The sequence below is a fragment of the Solanum dulcamara genome, chromosome 12 (genome assembly GCF_947179165.1).
Source record: "Solanum dulcamara chromosome 12, daSolDulc1.2, whole genome shotgun sequence".
NCBI lineage: Eukaryota > Viridiplantae > Streptophyta > Magnoliopsida > Solanales > Solanaceae > Solanum > Solanum dulcamara.
Genome location: NC_077248.1, coordinates 11,016,069 through 11,026,161, shown reverse-complemented (window position 1 = coordinate 11,026,161; position 10,093 = coordinate 11,016,069).

The window sequence follows — 10,093 nt, the reverse complement described above, 5'->3', positions numbered from 1 at the left end:
GTAATTCGATAATGGATGGAGGATTTCATTATCAATTTGATGGTTTGAGTTGATAGCCAAAATGCTAAGGAGCCTTTACGATTTTACGGAATCGAATTCGGGCGAGTAGAACTCCCGTAATTGATCTTGGCGTGAAAGGTTGATTTTAGAACGTCATAGTTTGAGGGTATGTTGCAAAATTGGGGCTTGAGACTCAAATTTTGAGTTTTCTTTCAAGTGAAACCCGCCACGACGGGATTATTCCCGCTATGGTGGGGCCACCATAGTGGTGCAGTCGCGGATTTAAATAAAAAAAGTCTCAAAAATGTTATATTTTGCAATTCTTATTTTTGGAGAGTTAAAGAACGAACTAGGGCTATTCCTTTTAGTTTTCCACCCATTAGTGCACCAAAGGTAAGTTAAATACCCCCCTAACTTGTATTTTGATTCTTAGAACCTATTCATGTTAAATATCTTAGGGGAGGATTCTTAGCATGAATTTAATGGTGGAAAATAACCCTAGTTGGGTGATAGGATCATGAAATGGTCAAGGTTAGGATTTTTGTGTAATTTGGGTAATGTAGACCATTGTTTGTTGATTTCTTGAAATTATTATTGTTTTTAGACCAAGAACAAGCTAAGATACTTTGGAAAAGGGAAAGCTCCAACTCTTTAGAGTTTTTAAGCTTCGTTTTGAGGTAGGTGATGATTTATTTTCTGTCTGTGTTATGTGTGCCTGTTAAACTGCAATTTATAGTATTGTCTGCATGCATGAGACTAGAAAAAGATATAATTAACTTAATATAATAACTACTGTGATCAATTACATATAATGAACATGTCACTTGATTGTCCAATTATGTGAACTATTTGTTGTGGATTGTGATTGTGATATTGGATCGGGTGTCACATTTCAGCACATATATTGGATCATGTGTCATATTTTGATACATACATTAAATCGGGTGTCATGTTCCGACACATTTATTGAATCGAACGTCACATTCTGATGTATATATTGAATTGAATACCACGCCGGTACAAACTAACAGTATAAATATGGGTCCCATGATAGGACTATTGTTGACTGTTGTATTGGGCTTGAGACTTTGAACTGTATAATGCTTATGAACTAATAATTGGTAATGTGTTCCTTATATGCCTGTCTTTACTATGTTGAAGTTACTTGTGCATCTTTCATTTACTAGGTTGGCCGCGTGATCCTAACAGTACACCATTGTTTATGTGTACTAATACTTCACTTGCTTTTTTCTTGTTGAGTATAGGACATCTTCAGGCAGCTGCTGACAGACTTCAGCTACGAGATCAGTGATCATTTGAATTCAAGGTTGAGCCCGCTGTTTTAGGCTATCGTGGATTCTTCTAGGATCTTAGTCCAATCTTCTGGGACTTAGACCTTTCAGACATCTTTTATTATTATTGTTTATTGAGTTGTATCCTCTTACTCTTAGACTTATTATATAGTAGTTTTGGTACAATGACTATCAGGTTCTAGGAGGTTGACTTCCGCATGTTCGACTATATTTATGATTGACTATTTAATTTACTAAGTTTATGGGAACTCAGCTTAAAACTTGTATAAAAATTGTTTTCACATCTTTTACCGCTTACTTTTGTGTTAGAAAGCTAGTTCGGGGTATATTTTTGGTTCTTCTACTGGAAAATTAGTGTAGGTGCCACTCACGGTTGGTTTGAATCATGATAGATGCATAGATGCACCAGTGATGAGGCGTGAGAGGTTGGTTATATATGGTATGAGGATAGGCAGAGGTAGGTCAAAAAAGTATTGGGGAGAAGTGATAAGACAAGATATGACCCGGCTTCTTATTACCAAGGAAATGACCCTAGATATAAGGGTGTGGAGGACACGTATCAGGGTAGAAGGTTGGTAAATAGTGTAGTGTTAAGTAGCTTAGGGTCATTGTATTTGTTATTGTCGTTACACTAGTGTTATTGTTGTAGTCCTTGTTTTGATATTTTGATGATCGTACTATTTTTGTTTCATTTTCTCCGTCTTATTTGTACCTGAATTTGTTGCACTTGAGCTGAATGTCTTTCAGAAATAGCTCTCTACCTCCATGAGGCAGTGGTAAGGTTTGCATACATTATATTCTCCCTAGACCTTACTTGTGAAGTTTCACAGAATATGTTGTTGTTAATGTTTTATATTTCACGAGTTATGTCCCGCTTCCTTAAAAAAATTATATTTTACTAGACATAAATTTTCTATGAGAAAAAAATATAGATCAATCCATTTAAAAGAAAAAAAAGAAAAAAATAGTTTGTTTGAAGGAAAATCGTGCAATTAAATGCTGAAAGCCTAAAACTTTAGGCCTATGTCATGGAATTTGAACCTCCATAATTCAAAGATTAGTACCCAAGCCTAAAGTTCTTGTTTACATGTTTTTCATCCCCTCTTTTAAATATTGAGTAGCAATTTGTTCTAGCCTTTGTGATGTGATTCAGAATTTTTGACCAAAATAAGCTATTATTTAAATTAATTTATAATAATAGTACATTAATTTGAAACTTTACAAAACTAGTATAAATGTTATTGGAAACAACGTATTAGGTCATCTTTTATTTCAAAAATCATCGGACAAAAAATATCGGGCAACGACATTAAAGTACGAATACTTACTGGCTTGACGCCTATTTCCTCTAGGTTAGTTTATTCCCGAAAAAGAAAACTAGTTGAATTAGAGAGGGTCCTTAAGAAAGCGGGTGTTATTCTGTCAGCTTCGTCTCAATGAATATCTCTTCTCTCAAATAACAACCTAAGGGATCTCTTTTTCCACACGAGGTTTGAGGGATAATGTCTTCTGGAAACCTTTTGAAGTGGTCAAATCAAGTCAACGAAAGAAGCAACTCTCCCAGGACCGGAGAAGCTCAATTTCAAAGGTTAGGAGTTTAGTTCTGACTAGTACTGCTGAGGAGCGATTCCTCTGAATGGCAAGCATGAGTTCAACTGCCCTTCTTTCTGAGAATGGAGTCATGGAGTGAGGAGACAGAAGTAGTAACATTTTAGAATTATTTTCCCCTTATTCAGATGATATCGCTTCCTTATATATTTTTTAACATACCCTAAATCCAATTTCAGTTCATTTGCGAAATTTCACATATCCAGTTACCCTAAACCCAATCTCGCCTACTGTTGCAAAGAAAACATATGCACGACTCCGTTTTCAATTCTCGCGCTAGTGTTGTCGGAAAGGAGATTTACAATTGTTTCACTTCTTCTAGTATTTCTAGGTAATTTTCTTGACATATCCAATTCTTTTACTACTTTATCCTCAATCTCGCCTAGCGTTGCGAAGAGAACATATGCACAGCTCCATGTCAAATTTTTTCCTCTAGTGTTGACGGAAAAAGGAGATTCACAATTGTTTCACTGTTTTTGATATTTTAAGGTAATTTTCTTTGTTCAAGGTTTGATTTTTCTTTATGAAAGAATGCATGACAAATTCGTCGAATTCTATGTTGTGTAAATTAAAGGACCCGCTAACAAACCCATAAAATTGAATTTCAACATAGGATTCTGTCTGGTTATTAATTTTGATTTGATTTGATTTTAATCTCCTCAAACTATTTTCCAGTTTAAGGATACTCCTTTCATGACCAGTGAACTCACGGTTGTTAATTAGAGCCGTAATAGTAGCTTGTTGTCTATCCATGTTCCGAGTTTACTTTGTCTAATTCCTGCTTCTTTATGGTTTGGTTACTATTTACCTAATGTAACAACTGCATATCATGAAAAAAATTTATACTCAGGTTCTATTCTTGCTTGGTGTAGTCTATGATGGTTTGTGTTAGGTGGAACCCATCGGTGACCCCTAAAATTGGCACCAACTTTCACTTAGACACCTCAACTAAGCTTTGTTCATTTTAGACACCTCAAGTAAGGTCCCGATGTGTCATTTTGACACTTTTTTTATAATCACCCAAATATCTAAAGTGTGTGTAATACACTTGCCGATGATGTGTCAAAATGACCAATTAAATGAAGACACGTGGCATATATATCAAAAATAATTTTAAAATAATGAATTTTGAGAAGAAAAAAAAGTGGTCATTAACTTGATGACATATGTCATTTTTTACCAAAATAATAATTAAAAAAAAAAGAAGAAATTCATCTTCTAAAAAAAGTGATTTTCGAAAAAAAACACCTCCACCTAGTCGTTGTCGTCTTCTCCACCTCCACCCACCCCAACCCCAACTCCTTCCCCACCCATATTGTCTTCTCAAGAAACACTATCAAAAGAAACTATTTTGAAAAAATTATTTTACAAAAATATAATTTTTTCTCCTTTACTTTTAAAAAATCAGTTATTAATTAACAATAGAAGGAAAACAAGAACTAGATCTAGACAATGACAATGGAATTACAAAATCAAGGTCCAAAGTTATGGAGGAAAACATCTAGAAAATGGAGAAGAAGAAGAACAAGATTTATTTTTATTTTTTTTAAAAAAATGGTCTTCACGCGCTCAAAATGGGTGCAGCATACGCAATGTGCCAAGTCAGCACAAAGTGTCAAAATGACACGTTAGAACCTTACTTGAGATGTCAAAAATGAACAAAAGTTAGTTGAGGTGTCTAAGTGAAAGTTGGTGCCAACTTTAGGGGGCTACCGATGGGTTCCGCCGTTTGTGTTATATAAGTAAACTTTTAAATTAAAGAGGATAATCCTAATTTTTTTTAATGAATCTTGTTAACTTTAACTTTTGAAGTGTTTTTTTTGTGATGAATGCCAAGAAAACTTTACATAACAATTCAGGCTAACATTTAAGTTTACTTTCATGTGTGTTTCATAGATATTTTATTTTATGGCTGATAATAGTGAATACAAATTGGATCCCGATCTACTTGAATCAGATGTATTAACGACATAACTCACTCACAGATCACATGATATATGAAAAGGAAGTATTAATATGATTTTTAATATGAGGAGAGAAGATGGAAATATTTGGAAGCTCATAGAGAAATATCCTATCCATCCAGGATTTCTTGAAGTGATTAGATTATCTGGATTGTATGGTGTTTACAGATTTAATCGGCCTGCTATCCATCGCATTTTGATCACTGCACTAGTTGAGTGATGGCGTCATGAAACTCATACTTTTCATTTTAGGACAGGTGAATCAACAATCACCTTGCAGGACGTAGAGGTGTTATATGGATTACCTGTGAATGGTGATCCAGTACTTAATAATGAGACGACAAGGACCATAGGGGATTGACAAAATATTTGTCAAAGATTATTAGGTTTCGTTCCATCTCGTGAGGACTTCAAAACAAATTCCCTTAAGGTCTTTGCGTTTAATGCACATATGCTAAGCCGGCCACAGTTGCCGGATATGGCAGCACAAGATATAGTCAATTAGAAGGCAAGATGTTACATGTTCTGGATGATTGTGAGTATGATGATGGTGAATACATCTGGTGGTTATTTGAAGCTTATGTGCCCGTCTATTCTCGAGGACATTGATAAAATTGGGTCTTATAGTTGAGGAGTGCGATCTTAGTATATTTATATCATTTTTTTTGTAAAGCCTCACAGAGAACCCAAAATGAGATAGCTGGATTTCTACCACTACTTTAAGTATACCTAATAATTGTACAAATTATTTATTTATATTTCTTATAGTTTACTACTTTATTTATATTTCTTATGTTTATTATACCTAACAATTGGGTTTTATAATTGGGGGAGTGTGTCTCATATCATGTTTTGTTTGTGTTACCTATCAAAATAGTGTTTGTTTCTAGTTATAATTTAGTATATATATGATGCTACTTGCTACTAATTTCATGAAAACTTTAAAAAATGTAATCTCAAACTTTTTCTCTCAAATTTGGGCGTGGGAGAGAATCACTGCCCTCAATCCTCAGATAATAGCCCAGAGAGACGCGAGAACTTTTTTTCATGTTGATTTGCCTAGGGGTCCACATGCTACTAGATTGTTTGCGCATCTTAGTTGGACGAACACTACCAAGCATGTGTTGAAAGTTTATAGAGATGTGCTTGACTCTTTGATAGAAGATCAGGTATAATCAATGTTGTAAAAGACGGGGGCATGAGGCGAGACGTTTTACTTAGTATAAGGCAAGGCGTAAGCCTCGAGACGTTGGGCGTAAGCCCTATGGATCTTTAGATTTTTAATTTATAATATGGTATAATAATAATAATATAATAACACAAAATTATAAAAATACATCAATAGTTTGAAATAGTTACAAATATTATTAAGGAAACTCATAAAAAATAATACTTCAAAAATGACTATATAAGTATAAATACTCATGACTTAACTTTCTAATAATAAAAGAATCATTATTTCTCAAAATATTCAGTTTACCCACCTAAAAGAAAATAATCAATAAAACTTACTAGTATTATAATAAAAACATCACTCCATCATGAATAAAAATAAAATTACTTTCAAATAACTAAATAAAATATGATAATTTTGAGACATATGATAAAATCATGAAGACCAATGATAAGTGAAAAAGTAAAATTTTGCTACTTATTTTTAAAAGAAATGTTACGTAATATATAATCACATTCATAGTGTTACTAAATAGTAAAGATGTGATATATACTACAACTTGTTATTTAAGTTACTCTCAATCTTCTTATCTCTATAGATTAAAAATTATTAAGTATCATTCATTTATTCAAGATTTATGAGGGTCAACAATGTTAACTAAAGATTTTAACGTATAATTTGTGTAAGACTTGTTAGGCGAGCCCCAAGTGTTAGACGTTCTTAAAGCGTATAGTCGGGCGATTAGGTTGTAGGTATTATAGAACTAATTCCCACACTTGAGTCTTAGGGCGTTTTTCTAGAGTCCCGCCCCATTTTGCTTTTTTCCCTTTTCATGTAGTTTATTTGGGAATCATATTCCGATGACTTGATTGAGAGTCTTCCTGTCTATTGTTACGTTGGACAAAACATATGAGGGGTTAGAGTTTCAATCTTTTGTTGGGATGTGGTCGAGGTTCATTTGCCAGATTGTGTTATGAGATAATTTGGATTGCAACAAGCTATTCCAATTCCATTTCCATTTCCATTTGATTCCACACACTTTCATCATGATCTTCAGAAAAGATCAAATACAAATTGTTGCAACATAATTCTCTGTTGTGAAATGCTCGCTAATAAAATTTCTAGCTAGCGCTTCCATTCTTTAAGTAACATTCATGACGTGTGAACACAGGAAAGTGCAAATTAGCCCACTTTTCACAATCATATTTTCTTCACTTAGTGAAACACAGTGAGGATTACCATCAGTACCATCAATCTGTATAGATCTAACCTCATATACCCCTGTGAATACATTCCAATCATAAACAAAGTGTCTTTTTGAACTTTCATATTTTTTCTCCCATTTTATTTTGAAACTGCTGGTTCATAATTTCTTTTGCTCTACAAGTTGGTGAGTTATTTGACATCTACGAGCAGGGGCGGATCTACATGGGAGTGAGGGGGTTCATCGAACCCCCTCAATCAAAAAATTACGTTGTATATAGAAGGTTAAATTTGAATATTATGAATATATACCCTTTAATGAACCCCCTTAGTACAATTGAAAAGAATGGCTCAGCAGTCAAGGGGGTTCAATTTATAACTAAGGTCGTGAGTTCGATTCTCGCTCAAATCTTTTTTTAAAAGTTTTTAAAAGTTTCTCACTCCCTTTTCTATTTAATGTGCATTTTGGGTTTTGGATATGTTGTTGGGCTTGAGCCTTTCTCACTCTCAAATGAGCAATTGTGGCTGGGTAGACAAAAAGTAGTTAGCCCATTTGTGTAAATTTATTATTTACTTAATTGTTTTTTTATTATTATTAAGTTTAAATATTGTATTTAAAATATTTTATATATTTTTTTATGTAATTGGAATGAAAAATATTCCCATTCTCTCCTTTTCATGCTCACATATAAGCCCTAACTAGATTTCTATAATTTCTAACTGATTTTCAATATTAACACACTTTTTCACCAAAAAAAAAGAAATAACACACTATGCATATCTCATTTTGTTAAATTTTATATATTATTTATCGAGTTACATAGTGAGTTCTTTTCAATTATATTTTTATCATTCTACATATTAATATATTGATGTTGTTCAACATCTTTTGTTATTATTACTATTATTATTGAGTACTAAAAATATATTATTTTTAAAAAAGTATAAATATTGAATTATTAATATCATAAATTTTTTATTTTCTTTATCAATTTCAAAAAAATATATTATGGTATTAATAATTCAATACACATTTTTTTAAGAAACTTATCTTTTGTGGGGAATTAATTTAAAAGAAAAAATAGAAAGTTTAAAATAAAGTAGGACAGTGCAAAGTGAAAGTTAAAAAAAATTGATATTTTTTAAAAAAGGCTCGACGGTGTAGAGAAAAATGGAAAGAAATGTTAAAAGGACAAATAAGGCGAGTTAAAATTTAGCAAACATCTGCTTTAATTTTTCTTTGCTTATTTCCTTTCTTTATATATTGAAACCCCTAAATTAAAATTCTGCATCCGCCACTGTCTACGAGTATATCTTTCAACGATTTGCTCTAATGAAAGTCTAACTATGGAAGTGACAGGCAAGCCTTGAGCTTTTGTTAGAAGTCTGTTGAAATACTCTGAAAGATTTGTTGTCAATACTCCCCATCAGTGGCGGACCCAGAATTTTTAATAAAGGGGTTCAAAATCTGAAAAAGTAGACATACGAACTAGCCGAAGGGAGTTCGACATCTACTATTTATACATAAAAAAATATTTTAACCATGTATAAATAGTATAATTTTTCGCCGAAGGGGTTCGGATGAACCCCCTAATTACATGCTAGATCCGCCCCTGCTCCCCATCTTTTCCCACCATCATGGCTAACAATGCATTTGTCCAATGGAATTCACATAAGTTATTCATATGCTTCTCTAGTTTCTTCCTGAATTTTCCACATTAAAACTTTGAACTTCCTTACTTGATGAGCTGCAGTAGCCCTCCACATCAGATTACTGAGGTCCCTGTTTGAAAATTGAAATTGAAAATTACTCTTAAAATGCCTTAGAAAAAATCGATGGAAGGCCCGAGGCTCCTGAAATTGTCACAACTCCGATAAACTAGTTAAGATTCTTTTTTCCCTATCAGAGATAATACATATATCTTTTCTATTTTTTATCACATGTGCACTCCATTTCCTAAAAATATATTTTTTTCATGCCTTTTTCGACTCCGTGTCAACAATAGCAAATGCTAGAGGAGGAATGTTATCATTTCCTTCAACTCCAACAACAATTAACAATTTTATCTCATATTTACTATTCATATGAATTCCATTTACTGAAATAACAGGTTGACAAGTTTGGAATTCATCAATGTATGGCTTGAAATCCCAAAATACAAACTCGAAAGTTTTTAACTCTGGCGAACTCATTGTCTCTTCGTGTTTTCATTCCACAAATGTTCCATGATTAGAGTATTGAAAAACTACAAAACAAACATAGGAAGCTCACTAAATGATTTTTTAAAATCACCATATACCAATGTAAATGTGAGTTGACATCCAGGCCACACTTTTATATATGTTACTTGATGACCAAATTTTTTCATGAATTTTAGAAATGACATCTAGTACCAATAATTTGGGATTTTTACGTATTTGATTTAAAAACAAAGATGCAATTAAATTGGTATCTAAGTTAGCATGACCTGTAGTAAGCCTTTCAGTCTCACACCTATAATTATCAAAATACTTTCCTATCTTCCAAAGGCTATTGCCAACCTTCCGACCTCGAAGAAACCATGGAAAAACTAATGAATCGTAAAACATGCATCTCATAGTCCATAAATCCTTGGTTGGTATTACAAACTTGAATTCTTTATTTTTGCGCTAACTCCAAATTGTCACAACCCGTTTCCACTTAGTTTTGCTGCTAAAACAATATCTATTTTTAAATCTTTTCTGGCATCCTCGGACCAAACAGAACAACATTTCATCTCAAATTCAAGTGTTGATATAAAAATATCTTCCTCATTCTCCAATGTTGTAAAGTATATCATGATTTTGCATTC